Raw genomic sequence first — 19,438 nt, forward strand, 5'->3', positions numbered from 1 at the left:
ATCACAGAGAACCATGGCGGAGATGAACTAACGTTTAGGGGCCGCCTTGCGTAAAACACAACACATGCACTTTGTTCCGGGGCCCGCGTTAGCTCTCAACTTTACTGATGGTGGCCGCCGTGGTTATCCTCAAGGGCGCATAAGTACACGTGCCTTGAGTGACAGAGGTTCAAGGCCGTGACTGCTAAATACGGGGCTGTTTCTCGTATTCCCTCTGGCTGTGTGGTCTTCTCGGAATATAAACAGAAAATTTATTTTATTTTTTATGTTTTGTAAAATAGCATTTAAAAGTTTAATTTTTACTATATTAATATTGCGGATTGGCCTTAATTTTTAGTTATGTGACACGAGTGAACCATGCCACAAGTCGTAAGTGAACATTAAACCTATGAGGAAGATGAGAGACGGCCAGAAAGGCAACTTTAGGCATAGTTAGAACGAAACCGCCCATTTGATCGTGTTTATCTGAAGCGATAAAATTAACTTTAATGTATAATAGATTTATGGGTGACAGGCGTGCCAGTATATCACTCGCGAGATACGCGTGTGAATGTATGATTCGCTATATATTGACAAACGTTTGCCATCGGTAACCACGTGCGTTTGTCGTCATGGCTTTATGTTTTTAAAGCGAGACGTCGAAGCAGTGGCACCATCTACTGGCAAATAATTTTTTAACTATCTCAGATTAGTCCTACAGATTTATATTCCATATACTGTAATATATTAATTCATTCAATTCTGTTGAGTATTTATTTATTTTTTTTTTTTTAGAATCGCGAGTAAAAAAACAAAAGGTACACTAATGATACTTTAAAATATTGCTCATAATCAGACAGATGGTTAGTAAGCTGAACAACGAGTGATTGCAACAAAATCAAAGACATAAATTAAATCGGAGAAGCTTAGTTTTGTTTTCTATAAAGAACACTTTTGAATGGTGGATTGTTGGGGCCCGGTAGCCGTGTTAGCAAAATTGCTAGGCTGTACTGAGTGAGGCGTTGCGGGTTCGAGTCGCGCTTCTAGCAGTATTATCGTGCGGATTTTTCCACTCAGTATCTGGAGTTAGTCGGTCTCAGGCCGTGAGGTTTTCTCCGGGTACTCCGGTTTCCCCTCACCAGCAGAAAACCGACGCAGAAGATACGCGAGATAGATAGATAAGTAGGTACACGTTTTTCAAAATTCCCCCACGGGGGTTTTTTCCCCCGTGGGGGAATTTTGAAAACAGGGGTTACCCTCCCCATGCTCCCCTTAAATACCTCAGGGTGGTAGACGCGGTGCTTTCACGAGTAAACTGAAGTTCAAGAATATTTTCGTACTCTCCGGTAAGAAAATATTTTAACTTTGAGATAGCTGATAAAAGCACCGACAGATGGCGCACACGATTGGGTTGTCTGTTAGTCTAGTGGAAAAGAGCTGTTCAGCAGCACTCTTTCATTTTGCCTGTTTTTAGTTATATCTTTAAAGTGTATTTCGGAAGAAATGAATTTTTGTAGTTTGCGAATTCAGTCCGGTAAGTGATTTTTAAGCGCTAATTACTCAGTCTTTTTTTCACCATTTCTTTTTAAAGTGATTAGTTATTGAAATGTGTACAGCGATATCGATTTTGGTTTGGCAGTGGCCAAATGAGACCCATGGTTTTGTGACATGCACGGTTAATCCTTACTTCAAGCAGTACATTGAATTAAAGTTAGAATGTTGATTAATTTCAGTTTCACCTTTGCTACTTCACATTACTGACTGTATTAACAGAGTTAATGGAATTCAGAAATGCATATTTTGCTTACACTTTGTTATCATGTTTTTATTTAACACCGGTGTGGAGTGAATCTGTTACCGCATTCGAACACAATTTTAGACTTGCTTGGTGCATTTTACCAAAAACTTCATATTCCTTCTTACGATTAGAGACGTACGTATAACCTTAGTGATTTTAATAGAATATACAAAGCCTGAAATCTTCAGTTATTTGACTTATTTTAATCGGACTGAACGTGGGGGGGGGGGTGATGGAGTGTTTTCTTCACCCCCAGATCTGATCGAGTTGATAACCGCGTCTAATATTCAACAGCTCTTAAACTCAAAGATCATAAGCAAACAATTTATAATATTTATTCAATAGTACAGTATAGATCTTATAAAAGTTTTATCTTAACTTTTTCTGCATTTAATAATTATATTTAACACAATTTATCAATGCACTAACGTTTCATTCGGTGGCATGCAGAAATTTTGTTTTGGGGGGAGGGGGAGGGATGGACTCGTAGTTTGAACAAAAATGTTCATGCGGGGTGGACAGCTTTAGTCCCATAAACCCTTCCCCTTGGCTATGGTTCCATAATTACACAACTCAAAATTATTTAATTAATATGCCGACTATGCTGTTTTGAAGATTTTTCTGAATAAAAAATCAGTTTAACCAAATGTTACTTCATACATTTGATTCACCAAAATATTTATTCTACTATTTCAGCCACTTATATCCAGAAATTTCTTCCGTGCCTGTCCATAACATGAACAATCTACTGAATACATCGTATTTTTGTTGGAAAGGTGGTAACCTGCCTTCCACAGGGGGGGGGGGGGACTGTCAAGAACATTTAAAAGTATTTTAGGAGGGAGATGGGACCTGGGAATAAAGTGAGGGGATTAAGTCATAGGGCCAGGGCGCTCTATGTGGGTCCTAGTAACCATCCTTAGCTACTTGGGTCAGAAAAGTCTGACAATCCCACACTGTTCAGAACAGCTGAAACCAGTATCAGCATGCCGCTTAAAACGAGGAATCAGAAAGGGCAGTGTGGGGGCTTTCAAAAATGGTATTCTTCTGTGAATGATAGAAGAATGACATTCACAGGGTACACAATAAATCATGACCACATCGTATGTTCAGGTGCAAGGTTTCATAATAATACTAATGTTGACAACACTTACTTAGCATTCACCCCCCACACTTGCCCGCAAAGTACACATCACAGCACTCTGAATATAAACTGAACACAATTTTTATTTTAAGACAAGTTGCACAGTTTAAACACGACTAGATCATTCCACATCTTAACCTGCAATGGGACTATTATATATATATATATATTTTTTTTTTTTCTAATATATTCAAGAGTACACATTTATAATATTTAGCCTTAATTTGGACTTTCTCATTTGCTCAAACATTCAGTTCCTCTCGTCTCAGCACTCTGAATACTATAGACACATACTTTTTTTTTTTTTTTTTTTTTTGCAGGCTAAAGCCACCCAGACTCAACGGTCACACAACACACAGATCCACATTTACGCGCTCGCCTAACAGTCTCTCCTCTTTACCTGCCATGAGTGCCATAGGTTGGCTTGAGGACTGGAGGAAGGACTATATCCACATGGACATAGTGCTTTTTGTCTGGCGGCACCGGGGTTCCCCCCCACTCCGCCACTATCCACATAGATATATTGTTATTTGTAATGCGGCTCGGGGGGTTCTCCCTATTCCGCTGCTCACATGGACAATGCGCCGGACATTAGCTTGTATAGGCTATGGCAGATAATGGCCGACATACGAACATGGGTACTCATGCTCGCTGCAAGACACAAGAAACTGCACCTTGTATGGGCACGTCAGTACCAATACTGAATCACCGACATATGCAAATCTGTCGTCTGGTCTGATGAATCCCGTCCGATGCAGATACGCTCATCTGGATCAGATGTCGATAGGCGTATCCACTGTTGGTGTTCGGAAGGCACAACACCACCTTCTCCAGCTTATCTGCCGTTGGCGTTCGGCAGGCTGGAGACTATGGGGACTATTTTCGTGGCATGGCTTGGATACTCAGATCGCCCTTAATCATAGTGAAGATGCAAGACTGAAAAGTCAGTGTGTTGCGTTGTTCATCTGGCCGCTTAGTTACTGGGAGGCGCGATCACCAAGGAAAGCATCTGTCCATTGCATGAAGAGCCAGGCCAGGACAGAAGAGGGACATTTACGAGGCTGCTCGAGGACAAGAGCAGCGGTAGCCTAAAGAGAGGGACAAAACACATAGTAGAGAGAAGTAAGGTGAGATGGGGGATGATGACAGGGAGGGCATTCCCTTGGCGAGCGCAGAAAATAAGCCTAAAGTAGGTGGGATAGGGTTGCAAGAAAAGTAAAAGGATGACAGGCAGAGAAAGCCATAGTGTTTGCAGGACGATCATCGAACACTCACACAGAAGGACCCAAAGGACCCCAGCCGAGTGGAGAAAACCATGGACGGCAGTATACCATTAGCACGAAGGAGGCCAGAACAGCAGAAGTGCACGGAAAGAGCACCGGGCGAGCGAAGCAACAGAAACAAGAGACCAATCCTGGTGGCCCGAACAAGCAAAAAGAAACAAAAGTAAAGCCAAGAGACTGTGGTAAGAGGCATGGTTTGCAGATGGAATACTGCACCCAGGGTAGTGCAAGCAGGAGCTAAGTGTCCAAAGTAGTTCACGGTTGTGGATGTAGTCTTTGCCTTTGAAAGATAGCTTCGGCGAGGTCAGGGCTTTAAAAGCTTGTTTGGATGCGATAAGCTGATGTTCAAGTTGCAATATCGTGATATCCAGCGCTTGCAGTAGGTTCAGTCTAACATCAAGATAGATTGGGCAACTGTTTATAACGTGGTGTTAAGTTTCCTCATCCTCACAAGAACGGAGCGCATCTTCCTGGATTCTCAGATCCCACAATTTACTGTCAAAAGTTGTCTGTAGGTTTCGATTTAGCCATAAAGTGATTGTCTTATTCATGATAGTCATGTTGTGGGGGGGGGGGGATTTCTGGTTATTTCATCTTTTGGATTGGCTGTCCACCTGTTCTGCCACCAGCTGACAAGAGCCTCCCAAATACGGATATAAGTATCTGGGATACAGTGACCAAGACAGGAACCGATATCCGTCGCGAGACGGATATCGGTTGATACGCCCCTTCATGATGACAATGTGTGGTGGCCAGACAACGCGCTATGCCACAAGGCCCGTATGGTTTGCTAATTGGTTTCGGGAACATGACAATGAATTTTCTGTCCTCTCCTGGCCGCCCTACCTTCCGACCTCAACCCAATTGAGCATATTTGGGATCTACCAGTAAAGAACATTCGATGCTACGACCATCCACCTGACAATGTTTATTGTCCAACGCATGGGTGGTACTATCACAGAACAGCGTGTGGAGTCCATGCCAAGACGTGTGCGGACTATATGAAAAAAAAAAAAAAAAAAAAACGTGACCCCCACGAGTTATTGCTAATGCAAAGCCAAATCAGTGTATACTGATGTTATGTTAAAATGAACTTTCCTTTAGATTGAAAATCTAATTCGGAAAGTCTATCTGTAACCATCTTACTTAACGTGATATGCGATGTTCCTTAATGAACAAACGAAGTTTAAAATAAAATGTTAGCCTTTTTTTAATTAATAATGTTCCACGTATTAAAAAAAAAACTTAACTTACAAGTACGTTTCACAATTAGATTCAGAACTTAAAAAAAACATTTTGCCACCTAACAAGGAGGCAGTGATTCTTTTAATTAAAAATATTTCCTTTGCACATTGCCGTTGTAATGTTAATGGTTTTATTAAAATTACCGAAAACATTTTTTATATTTACTCCCGCAATATTCTCTTTTTTCAGCCTTCACTTTATTCTTAGAATCATCAAAGAAAATAGAGTTAAGTGATTAGGTCTTGGCAAGCTTTCAGTAGTTCAAGGCTGAAGTTAGTATTACTGTCGATGTGTGCCAGAGTTTAATCGTCTGTTCTCATTCTTCCCTTTCTCTTTATTTCTTAGCACCGCGACTAACCGCGTTATTTTCAAAAGAAAACGAAGAAACTATTTAAATGGGAGAGGCTCGCATTCTTGGCGAGGAATTCATCAGTTGCCAGCAGAATCCGGGATCGCTAACGTTATAACAGGTAGCGTTAGAGAAAACTTCAGGTATGTCCTAGATACCTGAGCACTCGTTTCTACTCTACGCCTTAAATGCCTTCAGTGGAGAAATGAAAGGGAGCTCCCTGTCCTTCCCCTTCCATCTCTCCACTTCTGCCACTTTTATCCAGTATCTAAAGATATCAAGAAAACGCGTCCTTGTGCGGTATGTGACCACTCCTTGCGGAACTACACGGTTGGTGCTGTAACCGCCTTGGAGTACTTTGTACTTTACACGTCAGTATCGCTGGCACGTTAATTACTGCTCATGCTGCGACCCAATTCGCTCTACTAACGAATCGTGAGATACTCGTCAAAGTGAGATGAAGTTATCCATTGCGAGCCGTGACTGATGATGCTGACTGATCTTGAAAGATCTAAAAAAGAAGAAAAACATTTTTGTTTGGAAACAAACTCGGAGCCTTTGGATGGAGCACGTGGCTGTGTCATTTAATAAAGGTGCGATATCTACGTTAAGGTTGGGCTGTTATGTAACTGTGTAAGGGTTGAGCCATACAGTACATGCATTTTTAGGAAATTTCTTGTCCGTACAGGCCTCCACAAAAAAAAGGAACAAAAGAGTTTTAATGCCCAAAAACAATGAAGGTACAATACCCACAAACTGATATCTGCATAATGAATGTAGACTACGTCTTCCACCAATTAACCATCTGTTTATCAACTGCTGTAGCAACTACCTATTCCCGGTTCCACACTTCTCCAACTTAGCAAATTATTTCACTTTTAGTGTGTGGTACCTTACCATATTGTGACTGTCTCTTATTAACTATCCAAGTGGCCCCGAATTGTATTCTTAAAAGACCGTTCTTGCTAATCATAAATTCATTTATTGCTGAATAATAGTGAATACCTTGTATCCCTTAAAAGTGCAATGACTTACCAAAAGTCATTGTACACGTGTACAATGACTTTGCACTCTTATCCAGTGACCTCATAATCTCCCTTAGTATATCTTTTGAATAAATGTATCCCACTGAGTAACTTGATTATAGACTAGTTTACTTATTGCAGGACTCTGTCCCCTAACGGTTTATGATCATGCATTTTTCCTCTTCCACTAAACTGATCAGTTCATCTGCGTCCATTTTGATGAAACCTTCGAACAATGTCTTAAAGCTATGCGAAGCAAATTCATGTATCACAATATTGTTAGGTCAACTACAGTTTAATGATTCTGAAGTCAGTAAAAACCAAACATCCATCTCAATTTGTCTCGCAGATAAACAGTAGCACGTTGTGGACAGTATGACCAAGCCACCAGGCACACTCGTTAAAATGTTCCAAAGTAGTGTGTAATCTCCGGCACCAGAGGTAGTCTCAAAGCAAGTTTCTTAGCTAGCAGCCAGTCATTCTAGTGAGTGCCAAGTTCAATACAGATCACCATGCTGTTTTGTGTGTGTGGTAGCTGAATTTTTACTTACCTGAATTGTTTCCAACCAACAAGAATCCGAAGAAGTGAAGCCAAACTGAACATTTTTAAGCTATTTTAGTTTACTGTCAGTACTTCTATTCTCCAGCTTTAGCCTAATGACAAGATTCTATGGGCAAGTCGAGAAGAATTGACAATCGTGATTTGTATGGCTCTAAATAGCAGAAAAATTGAAATTTTTTACACAACAGTTTGTTATTAGTTATGTTGCGATTCCGAATACTACTCGAAAGATTTTCTTGTAAATTTTTTATAGACGGAAAAAAAAAAAAAAAAAAAAAACAGAATGAATTATGGTAATTCTGATGCAGCCTAAATGACATTTTTTATGCTCACGGAAGGCAGCGCTAGAAAAAGAAAATAAATTACAGTTTGGTTTCGAACGTAACATCAGTGTGATACGAACCAAGACTAGCAGTAGGAGACAGCCAGACTGCATCCCAAGGTCTGCAGTGTCTGATGTCGCATGTGCGTCCCTGACCCATATATAAAGAAGTACAGCCATAGCTAAAGAATTAAACTTTTATTCTTAATGGTATGAGTGAATATTGCTTCTTAGTATGATACTAAAACTTATTAAATATTATGAAAGCAAACAGATAGTTGAACAGACTGTTTAAATAATTAAATAGTCGTACATAGAGCTAGTTTCCATTAGGGACACCTAAGTAGTATACTTGGTTATGCAACTATTAGGGTGCGTGTAGCACAATGGTTAGTAAAGGCCTGGGTTAGAATCTAGCCAATGAAGTTGTAGAAGTTTTATGGGATTTTTCTTTTCAGAACGTAGCTGTGTCAGTCGATCTCAGGAGTGACTTTCGCGTTCCCTCCCTCTACCCAGAAACTCGGGTTTTTCGTCCAGCAAACTATCCGAAGGACACAAATGTACTAACGCGTCATAGCCTTGGTTGCTTAAGCACATAACACGCCTAATACGGCCTGGCTATGTCGGGGTATAGACTTCAAAAGGTGCTGGAGATGTCCACAGGTATGATAGCCCATGCCGACCAAACCGCATCCCAAAATACTGCAGTATCTAGCCGGTTTCTAGATAGCCGAACCTGTTGGTAATTCTCTAGGAGATATCCGGATCATCTGGTGTGTAATCTCTCTGCCTCTGTTTTGCCAGTTGGTGACTGGATGGAGTTCGAGTAGTGTGTATGTGGGAGATGTTGTTGAGGCCGCGTTATATCAGGTTTTGTTATATTCTTTGATAATTTTTTTTGTCTCTCTCTGCCTGAACTGTGTAGGGTGCGCCGTCATTTTACACCTGCATATGTCCTCACGCTAGAAGAGACGCATCCCCAAAATTCTTCGGTAGTTCACTGTTTTCTTGCTGAACAGAAGAATTCCTTGTTGTTAATACCCTCACGGATAAATTGAACCTTTCATAAAGAGTATTTTGCAGCCATTCACAAAATTATATATACCCATTGTCGCGGAACTGTCTGTATATAAAATTTTATACAAAAAAAAAACTGTAAACAATATTTGGTCTTCCATATTTCACCTTAAAGCTTATTTTAATGTTTTTTTTCTTATTTCTACAAATTTTATCCGATTTTATTTCGAGAGGGTTATACAAATGGGTGTTATTTGAAGAGAAAAGCCCCATTAATGAAGAAAAATGTTATTACTCACTATAGGCAAGAAACTTGCTTTTTTCTCTCATGATTTTAGCAGTTTCTTTCCCGGATCAGAAAGAAAGTTTGTTTAAAAAATATCAACTGTACAATTAAATTACAATTCGGGAAATGCGCATAAAAAAGTTGTTAGGCAGAAAAGAAAATGCTTCTCAAGCAAAAATATTTCTGTTTAGACCTGTCTGAAGCGTAGCAGTTTTAGCTCCCAGAGGCAGTTGAGACCCCATCCATCGGTACCTAATTTTTTGTCAGTTGTCTTCATTACCAACAATTCTCTACAATCTTTAGATTACAAAAATCTCGAATTTTCTTGGTATCGCCCACCAAACCCAATAACTTAGTTTATTATTTTTTAAGGTGATGTGGAAGTTCATAATTAAACAGTGGCACCATCACTGCCAAATTATTATTTTTGTCGTTAGCCCAGATGGTTTCGTTGACTTATTTATTGCTTAAATTCTTCCATCCCCTTTTGGGATTGTCAGTCTCTATAACTGAAAACCATTATTGGAATATTCCAAACCATTGAAAACGTTTACCTTCTTCCCCTAGCAGCAGGAACTCCGGGTGCCCATTGAGGCGCATTTGTGCAAAGTTCTATCGTCGCCTCTGTTTCTCCCCCCCCCAAACAAATAAAGATTACAAATAATTATAGACGGTTCTTTTAATATATTTTGTAATGAACAACGAACACATAACAAAATACAATTTGGATTTAAAAAAACAGTACAGCTATTTTAGCATTAGCAGGGTATATGATGCTAGAAAGCAAGCTTATTCAGCATCAGCCAAAAAAAAAAAAAAAAACCCTACCCATCCATTCGCTCCAAATGTTTGTCCACTTCTTCCTTGAATTTATTTAAGCTATCTACTTCCGCAAAGGCAGATGGAAGTTTGTTCCAGCAATCAATTACCCGCTGGCTAAAGGCAAATTTCCGCACATCTATTGGACAACTGTCTTTCATCAATTTCAGTTTATGCTCCCTCAGGTTTGTAATCTGAGAAGAGGAAGATTCTATCAGCATTGAGCCTGCTCAGTTCATTCAAGGCCTTATACATCTGAATTAAATCCCCTCACATACTTAGTCTCCAGACGCTGCAATTTGCAGAGTTTGTGCGGTGCATTCGGCGGCCCTGTTCGGTAGCTTCTGTTCCTTTTAACAAACAGGCAACCCAACCAAAAAACATACGCAGAGCGGACATAGTGTGTATATATAATCATACATTTTACACAAAAACATGGAGGCGCCTCCGTAGCCAGGTGGGAAGGAGCAGTGCGCAGCACACGCTTCTTGATTAGACCGGGGTTCGAGCCCGTCACCACCAAATACGGAGGATGCGGAAAGGTCAAGGAATGACCACCGCATATCACGGAGCAATATGGCCTTAGTTGCTAATGCTCCTAAAAACAAACAACAACAACAAAAACATGGGTAGAGGTAACCCCCAGAGAAACGTACCAACTGTATGGTACTACACTTCGGGCGGTAGAAAATGAAAAAGACCTGGGAGTAATTGTGCAGTCAGATGTGAAGTTTCCTGAGCATTGCAGACAGGCTGCCAGAGCTTAAGATGCCGCCACCTGCATTTTGTTTTCACTTTACTAAAAAGCTATTTGCCCATTACATTATCATTTTAAATTTGTTTTCAGCGGTTAATTAAATAGAATGATACACATTCTGTTAAAACCCAACTTCTTATGAGGTATTGTCAATGATATTCAGGAATTTTGCTAGTAGGGAAAAGGAAGTGATTATCTCTTTATATAGGGCAATGGTCAGGCCACGTCTGGAGCTTCATTTTAGGAAGGATGTAGAGTTGCTTGAGAGAATACAGAGAAGGGGAAACGAAGGGATCCTCTCACCAAGAAAAGCTTAAGTTCTGCACATTGCAGCGTCTGGAGGCTAGGTACATGCGAGCTGATTGAGGTGTATAACGCCTTGAATGGGTTGAGCAAGCTCAATTCTGACGGGATTCTTCCTCTTGCTCGGATTAAGAACCTGAGGGGGCATAAATTCAGATTGAGAAAAGACAGTTGTAGAATAGATGTGCTGAAATTTGCCTTTTGCCAGCGGGTAGTTGATTGCTGGAACAAACTTCCATCTGCCTTTGCGGAAGTAGATAGCTTAAATAAATTCAAGGAAGAAGTGGACAAACATTTGGAGCGAATGGATGGGTAGGGTTTTTTTTTTTTTTTTTTTCCATCTTCCCTTTGAAATTGGAAACAACGTAGAGTGTCTAGAAATTAGGCATCAACTCTGAGCGTTCTACTGGGCGTATATGAGAGCTTGAAGTGTAGGGTAGATGCCCTCGAAGAAATTAATATGAGGGGCCTGTCAAGCTCTCAGCTGCCCAACTCAACGCCAGAGCTCACTCCTGGGCAGAATGCGCTGGTCCCAAAGGAACTAGTTATTGTTGGTGACTCTATTGTCAGGGAGACGGGGAATATATTGTGTAAAAAGGATAGATGGAACAGGACCAGGGTATGTTTACCAGGGGCAAAAGTTCATGACGTTGTAAAGCATATATCATCTTTTAAGGGCACAAAAGGTGATATTGTTGTACACGTTGGCACTAATGACATTAAGAGTAGGAGATCTGCAGATCTACTTAACAAGTACAGGTCAATGTTGCAAAAAAGTCGTGAGTAAGGGTTAAATTTGAAAGTGTCTGGACACGATAGGACGGAGTATATGATGAGAGCCTTGTCAATCAATTCGACCCTGGAGGGAATGTGCAAGGCTCAAGGGGTAGAATTTTTTTCAGCGTGGTCTGTGCTTGTTAACAGGAGAGACTGCTTCTACAGGGATGGGATACACAAACAGAAAGGATGCAAGAATATTTACTGATACTATCGAGGCAGTGTTAGATGGATCGGAAAACTGCTAGCTTGTGGGGGTTTCACAGACTAAAAGGTTACAAGTAGCCACAGGCAGAGGTGAAGGTGATTCTTGCACAACTTCTATTATAATAAGTAGCGACATGGAGCGAGCGGTGCTGGGGATTTCAGGGACTGATGGCAGTCATCGAGAAACAGGTGGGTATATGGGATGTGTTAGGGTAACTAACAATAACGATAGGTACATGTATACGTATAGTAAATAAATTTGATGAATTTGAAGTGTTGGTCAAGACATCAAAGGCGGATATTGTTGGGATAGCAGAGACGTGGTGTCACACAGATATAAGGAATGCAGAACTGGAATTTGGAGAGTACAACGTGTACAGAAAGGATAGGAAGGGAGGAGGTGTTATGCTGTTAATTAAGAAAAACATAAAACAAAAAGAAGTGCATCCAGTTGACATAGATGAACAGTGCACTGTTGAGTCAGTTTGGTGTGACATAAGCACTGCGAAAACAAAAATAAGAGTAGGAGTGTGTTATAGGCCTAATGACTACAATGAACAATTGTACAGAGAAATAAATAGTAAATCAGATTGTCTTATAATGGGGGATTTTAACTTCCCAGAGATTATGACTGGAACTTGTGGGTTGGTCACTCACACACTAGTAAGACTTTTGTGGATTAATTGGATGATTGTTTTCTGCAGCAGCATGTTCGAAAGGCAACCAGAGAGGGCAATATTCTTGATCTGGTTATCAGCAGTGATCACAGTGTACTGATGTGGGATTTACTTAAAGATATAATTACCATCAGGAGTAAAGGAAAGGGTTTTTGCTTCCGTAAAGATGAGTACAGTGGGATCAACTGACGATGTTTCCAACAGTAAATTCTAAGTGGGAAGCATTCAAGGAATTAATCGTGGATGCTACTAAAAGTTTCATACCTATTAAGAAATATTGTTCAAGGTTTAGGCCTAAATGGTTATCAAATGAACTAATGAGACTCGTGACAGAGAAGAAAAATGCATGGGATGCATATAAATTATCAAGCGACTCAGAAGCCTATGGCAGGTATAAGCTAGTCTGTAATCAGGTCACAAAGGAGGTTAGGCAGGCGAAGGCAGATTACGAGAAATCTTTGGCAAAAGATGCTGAGAAAAACAACAAGGATTTCTTTACTTATATAAACTCTAAAAGGAAGGGGATGAATCTGATTGATCCACTTGATATCGATGGTTCCACTGTTGATGATCCTGCTCAGTTAGCAAACAAACAAAAGGATGAGTATTTTGCATCAACATTCGCACATGAGAAGTTATTAAGGTTTAAAAATGGCAGAAGGTTATCAAATTGTAGCAGGGTGCTTAATGATTTTGTAATAACTGAGAGCAAAGTGGAGGAGAAATTGTTGAAGTTAAACATAAGAAAGGCACCTGGGGTGGATGGAATCTATCCAGTTATATTAAAGGAGGCGGCAAAGGAACTAAGCAAACAATTAGCCATAATTATGAGAGCATCCTTGGACTCAGAGGAGGTCCACGGACTGGAGATGTGCAAATGTATCCCCAATTCACAAAGGGGAATCGAAGGGTGACACTAGTAATTACAGACCAGTTAGTTTAACTTCTGTTCCGGGTAAAATAATGGAGTCACTGGTTAAAGATGCATTGCAGGATCATCTAGACAAGACTGCAGCAATAATTCAGACACAGCATGGGTTTGTTAACGGAAAGTCTTGTCTGAGAAATTTGATAGGATATTATGATGTGGTTACAAAGGAACTGGATGGAAAAAATAATTTTGATATCATATATTTGGATTTCAGGAAAGCTTTTGACACTGTTGCGCATGGAAGACTATTGTACAAATTGGAGCAGGATGGTATTAAGGGAAAGTTGCTACAATGGATAAAAGGATGGTTTAGTGGTAATTAATGGGTGCTGCTCTTTGTGGACTAATGTTATTAGTGGAGTCCCACAGGGTTCGGTCCTCTGTTGTTTTGTATATTTATCAATGATATTGATGAAGGTATATCAGGCTTAGTGTCGAAGTTTGCGGACGATACAAAGGTTGGCAGGGTTGTTAATTACAGTAATGGCAGTGTGCTACTGCAAGAAGATCTAGATAATTTGGGCAACTGAAGTTTAACCTTGACAAATGCAAAGTACTGCATATGGGTAGACGTAACAGCAGAGAAACGTACCAACTCTGTGGTACAAAATGAAAGAGACCTGAGAGTAATTGTGCAGACAGGCTGTCAGGGCAGATCATGGTGTTTTGTCAATGATATATAGGAATTTTTCTAGCAGAGAAAAGGAGGTGATTGTCCCTCTGTATAAGGCAATGGTCAGGATACGCCTTGAGTACTGCGTACAGGTCTGGAACCTCATTTTAGGAAGGATGTAGATTTGTTTGAGCGTGTACAGAGAAGGGAATGAAGGGATTCTCTTACCAAGAGAGGCTTAAGGTCTGCAAATTGCAGTGGTTGGAGACTAGGCACCTGCGCGGTGATTGGGTTGAGCACGCTGAATTCTGATGGGATCCTTTCACTTGTTCAGATTACGAACCTACGGGGGCATAAATTCAAATTAAGAAAGGACAGATGTAGAATAGGCGGGTGGTTAATTTCTGGAACAAACTTTCATCTGTCGTTGTGGAAGTTGATAGGTTAAATAAATTTAAGGAGGGAATGGTGTGTTTTTTTTTTTTTTTTTTTTGGGCTGATGATGCATAAGCTCATACACTTGCTTTCTTGAATCACATGCCACTACTACTACCACAAGTTACATATTTACTAAATAAGTCGACAGTAACATGGTTTTCTATGGTAATGGAAACTTCATATATTATACAGGACATTGGTCTCTCAATGCAAAATTATTCCAACTTGCACTACATCATACAGATTTATGTGCATGTACTTTATTTTTTCGTTCCTCCTTTGGAGTGGGTCTCCCAGAGGAAACTGGCTCACCTTTTGGCAATATCAGATAGGTAAGAGTCTCAAATTGAGACAGTACGACCACTATGGGACTGGCCCACCTTCCCGTGGTGTGGATGAGTACCCAGAATCATCTCTCCAGGTGATTGATGCTTCTTGGTAGCCAAGCGGCCAGACACAAAAAAACCTACGTCCCACACATACCTCGTTTCACAGAGAAACGAGGCGGAGTTGAACTGACGTTCTAGGAGCCGCCCTTTACAAAAGCACACGTCCGTACACATTAGATATGCGTTATTCGATGCTTATTAAGGGGAAACTATTCCAATTGAAATCTGTCATTTACTTTTTGTGTTAAATTTTTTTTATTGCGCTTCTTTGTACTAAGTAACTCTCCTTTTGGTGACAAAAAGATTGCTAAATAGTTAGTTTATAAACTTTGCGACGAAAAGAATTTTTTAACAATATTCAAAGCTGGAGGAGGTACTCAGAGATTCCGTGTTGAAGAGTTTTGTACGGCCCTCATCTGCCAATCGCTTCTCCCAACCTTGTCATTCACGACAACGTTTTCGTTAGTTTTTCAGTTCCCATAAAGCTCTCTATTTGAGATACTACACTACAGACCCTTCTTCCTGAGTGCCCGGCACTCAGTAGTTGACCGATTTTTTTTTTCCGTCAGGAAGCTTAAGCGACCCCTGATTGGAGAGCAGACAGAGTACTGTGGATATGTTCATAATGACTGTAACTATACTACACCAACCGTTATAAAATGAATAGTATAATTAAGCCAGATAAAATACCGAAGCTTTCAGAGGCGTCCGCCTCACTTAGCATACAGTACATCCTTAAATATCAGCAGGAGCATGGGCAGTACTCTCCATATGCGCACTGGAACCGTTCATCCCGTCCAAAAACCACGGTTTGAAGAGGGGACGGATGTGGACTCCTCCTGACTCTTTTAATAGTGTTGCGGTCCCAAAATCTGTGTGATCGGTCGACAATCACAGCTTCGTCAGGAGATATTTGATGGTTCCCCTGCCCAAATCCGTGGTCTTTGTTGCCCTGATGTGCTCCCCCATACGATCTTTAAACCGACGCATTGTTTTATCTTGTATGAGGTCCTTAACTTTTGACACAACTGTGTGCAACCTCCGCCCTGTTAACTGCATACAACTCCCAGGGCAAATCCATCATCACTATCATTGATGATGAAATATAAGGCTTACTTAGGCAATTTAATGCCTAAGTTTGCAGACGACACAAAGGTTGGCAGGGTTGTTAACGAATGTGCACAGGGTTGTTAACGAATCTGCAAACTTAGGCAATTTAATGCCTAAGTTTGCAGACGACACAAAGGTTGGCAGGGTTGTTAACGAATGTGCACAGTTAAGTTGAGCAGATGGGCTGAGAGGGTGGCAACTGAAGTTTAACATTGACAAATGTAGAGTACTATATGGGTAGCAGTAATCCCAGAGTAACATATCAACTGTGTGATACTACACTCAGGGTGGTAGAGAATGAAAAGGACCTGGGGGTAATTCTGCGGACGGTCTGCAAGAGTAGCTCATGGTTTCTTGTCAATGATATGCAGGGAAAAGGATGTGATTATCCCTTTGTAATAAGGCAACAAGATTAGTGAATGGAAGAAAGGCTTAAGTTTTGCAAATTATAGTGCCTGCGAGGTGATCTGATTGTTTGAGCATGCTCAATGCTGATGGAATTCTCCCTCTTGTCCAGATTAATCGCCTGAGGGGAGATAAATTCGAATTGATGTGCTGGAACAAACTTCCATCTGTCGTTGTAGAAATTAACAGCTTAAATAAATTCAAGGCAGAACTAGATTGATTGATATTTATTAGTTAAAGTGGTCTCTGGAAACCCCGCTGTCAGCTTCAACATAATTTAGCAGTACTCTTATATACTCCCTCTCCTGTTTGCCTAAGTACAGGGAGGGAAAAAAACTGCCATGAACAAACTGAGAATAATCAAAGTTCTGTAAAAATGCTTTTGAGAGGCAATTTCTGCTCCGAGTCACCCTGTATTTTTGCCACGGCTATATTTAAAGAATAATAACTACTCCTTACCGAAAGCTATTTTTATCCGAATAAGCATGAGCCGAGTTAGAGCAAGCAGCAATCGAGACTCTACCCCACCGTTACGAATCAGGCTGGTTCACAGCGAGAGATCGTCACTCGATCGGATCGGACAAACGTCATAGACATAATAAGTATGAGAATGCTGTCAGTTAGGGAACAGACTTTAGGACTGAAGTCTGAAATTGGTAAGAATGAACAGACTTTTGATCTAGTGAATATGACTGGACAGTCTGGGAATGCCGCCCCATGCAGATGCGAAATTCCATCTTTGGCTGTATCAGGTCTGCTAGATGACTATCCGTGCAAAATTTACCTGTAAACCAATAAAAGGGGAGGGGGGCATATAATATATGAACAAGGGGAGTAGTCGTTGTGTAGATACAGGGTTGTGGGATGTTAGACGACAGAAAGGGAGGAAAACGAGGAGCATCAGGAAAGTCAGAAAGAAAAGACGTTCCTTAAAACCGTAATTGAGGGACTGCTGCTTTGAATTATCAACCCCTGAAGAAACCTAGGAGTTTACGGGTAAGTCCACCTTAGTTTTGATAGTTAACCTAATGAAATAGTCCGACAATAAGACATCCTTTCCTTACTAGTATCCCTAACAGACATCTCTCCTCCTAGGTATACACTATGATGTATGTCTATTTTTGTTTATCGCACTTAGACCCTAGAATGTATTATTAATGCGACCCATTATTAAACTCATATGTCAATTTTACACTAATACCTAAATACTTTGACAGCGAGATGTTCGTCGATTCCGTAGAGTACGAGCAGTGGTTATCGGCCAAAGATTACACGAAGAACATAAACCAAATAACATAGACATTTTAATCTATAGCTCCGTTGTAGAAGAGTATTGAGTTTTACTTTCTTTTATTATTAGCTAAATTAACACTTCTAATTATTCTGTAAGGTATGCTTTTATCATGTACGATATATGTTTTGTTTACTCATCCTTGCCTCTTAGCCATTCTCTTGCCACACACTAACCAGAGCACAAGTATAATAAAAGAACCATATCTTGCGGCACTCTGCGACTGATTTCAGAGTGAGAACACAGCGCCTCCTTGATGTTGCGAATCTATTCTCCACGTCTCAGAATAGGTCCTAAAATAAACCACTAGTTGATCATATAAAACACAAGAGCTTCCTGGAACATTAATATTTAAACTAGCCCGGAAACCTCATAGTATAGTAAGAGATGATTGCCATAATTGTCATGGAAGGTCATCTAGCAAGTACACTATAACGGGAAAGCCAGCAGTGTATATAGCAGACTCATGCCTCCAGGAACAATTTCCCAGAACTTTAGGTAATTCGGCACTACACCATACCACATTACAAAGCCAAGAAGTTCACCTGTTTATCAACTAGAATTGTCTCGCAGATCGCTGTGCTCCTCACAGTTGTACATAATATGTTCCCGTGATTCTCTTTCGCCACAATGGCAACTAGATCTTTCAGTAATTTCTAAATTATGCAACTTTGCATTAATCGAACCATGACCAGTCAATAAGAACATAACTTGTAAGTTTGGTGGAAACCATTTGAATTTTATCGAGGCTGCATTTCTTAAATCTGGGAAAAAATGTCCGCCACCTATATTCAGAAAACAAACATTTTGGGTGAAATGGGAAGTTTTTTTTTGGTTGATGCTATTATAAGCTTGCTGTCTGGCATTCGCGCAACACCCGAGTTATACGCTCAGATAAAACCCCTGATAGTAGGGAACGTATGCAGCGGCAATGGGTGTAAACTGTTTTCTACGTCCGTGCCCCGTTTCTCGGATACATTTATTTATGACCCTCTGGGGGTTGCTGTTTCCGGGAGAAGAGACCATTCTACCCTCGCCTGAGGCCGACTAACTGACCCATAAGAATTCCTCGCGTCATTGACGAGATTCGAACTCAGGTCTTGTCCTTGTTTACATTTCAGAATGCAATGTAAACATGAACAACGTGTAAGGTTCACAATCTGAGAAGTCTCTGTGCGTCGAAAACCGCTACAAAATATTTTGAGGATATATTCCAATCTGAACAATGCAAGGAGCTGGAGTGCATAAATTCCGTTGCTAATAAAGGCGCTACATTTCCAGGAAAACTGTTTTTCTGATTAAAGCTGAAATGATAATCGGTTTTTTGGCCTCCATAGTCAAGTGATCAGGAGCGGGGGTGCAGTAGCACACGCTCTTTTTTATTATTATTATTAGCCATATGGTGCAAGGAAGCCTGAGGCTTATGCTGCACCAGCCAAAAAAATTTCTGAACTACCCCAAGGAAGAGAAGAATGATGATATCCAGCTCAGGGTCCTGGGTGTGCCAAGCCCACACTCATCAGATGTGTGAGCCCCTGGTTGAGTAGACCGGGGTTCACGATCGATATGCCAACCCGCACTGGACCAGCGTGGCAGATTATGGTCAGTTTCCCTCAACGATTCATGTTGAGGGGGGGGGGGGGCTTCCATCCTGCAGTTTACTTTTTTTTAATGTTCTTCGCACGTTTCGTTGATAAGTAGCGATAGTCAT

General features: G+C 40.6%; 1 protein-coding gene across 1 annotated transcript in view; it reads left to right on the plus strand.

Moving 5' to 3' along the window:
* Positions 1-1,398: 1,398 nt before the first annotated feature.
* sloth2 (ubiquinol-cytochrome c reductase complex assembly factor 6 sloth 2) overlaps positions 1,399-19,438 on the plus strand; it is a 42,159-nt gene continuing 24,119 nt past the window's right edge. The window contains exon 1 of the mRNA XM_090385120.1: positions 1,399-1,513. The gene's annotated coding sequence lies outside the window, so the exon portion shown is untranslated. The remainder of the gene's footprint in view (positions 1,514-19,438) is intronic.

This window comes from Mastigoproctus giganteus, chromosome 11 (assembly GCF_048544385.1).
Source record: "Mastigoproctus giganteus isolate SK-2022 chromosome 11, ASM4854438v1, whole genome shotgun sequence".
In the NCBI taxonomy this organism is placed as follows: domain Eukaryota; kingdom Metazoa; phylum Arthropoda; class Arachnida; order Uropygi; family Thelyphonidae; genus Mastigoproctus; species Mastigoproctus giganteus.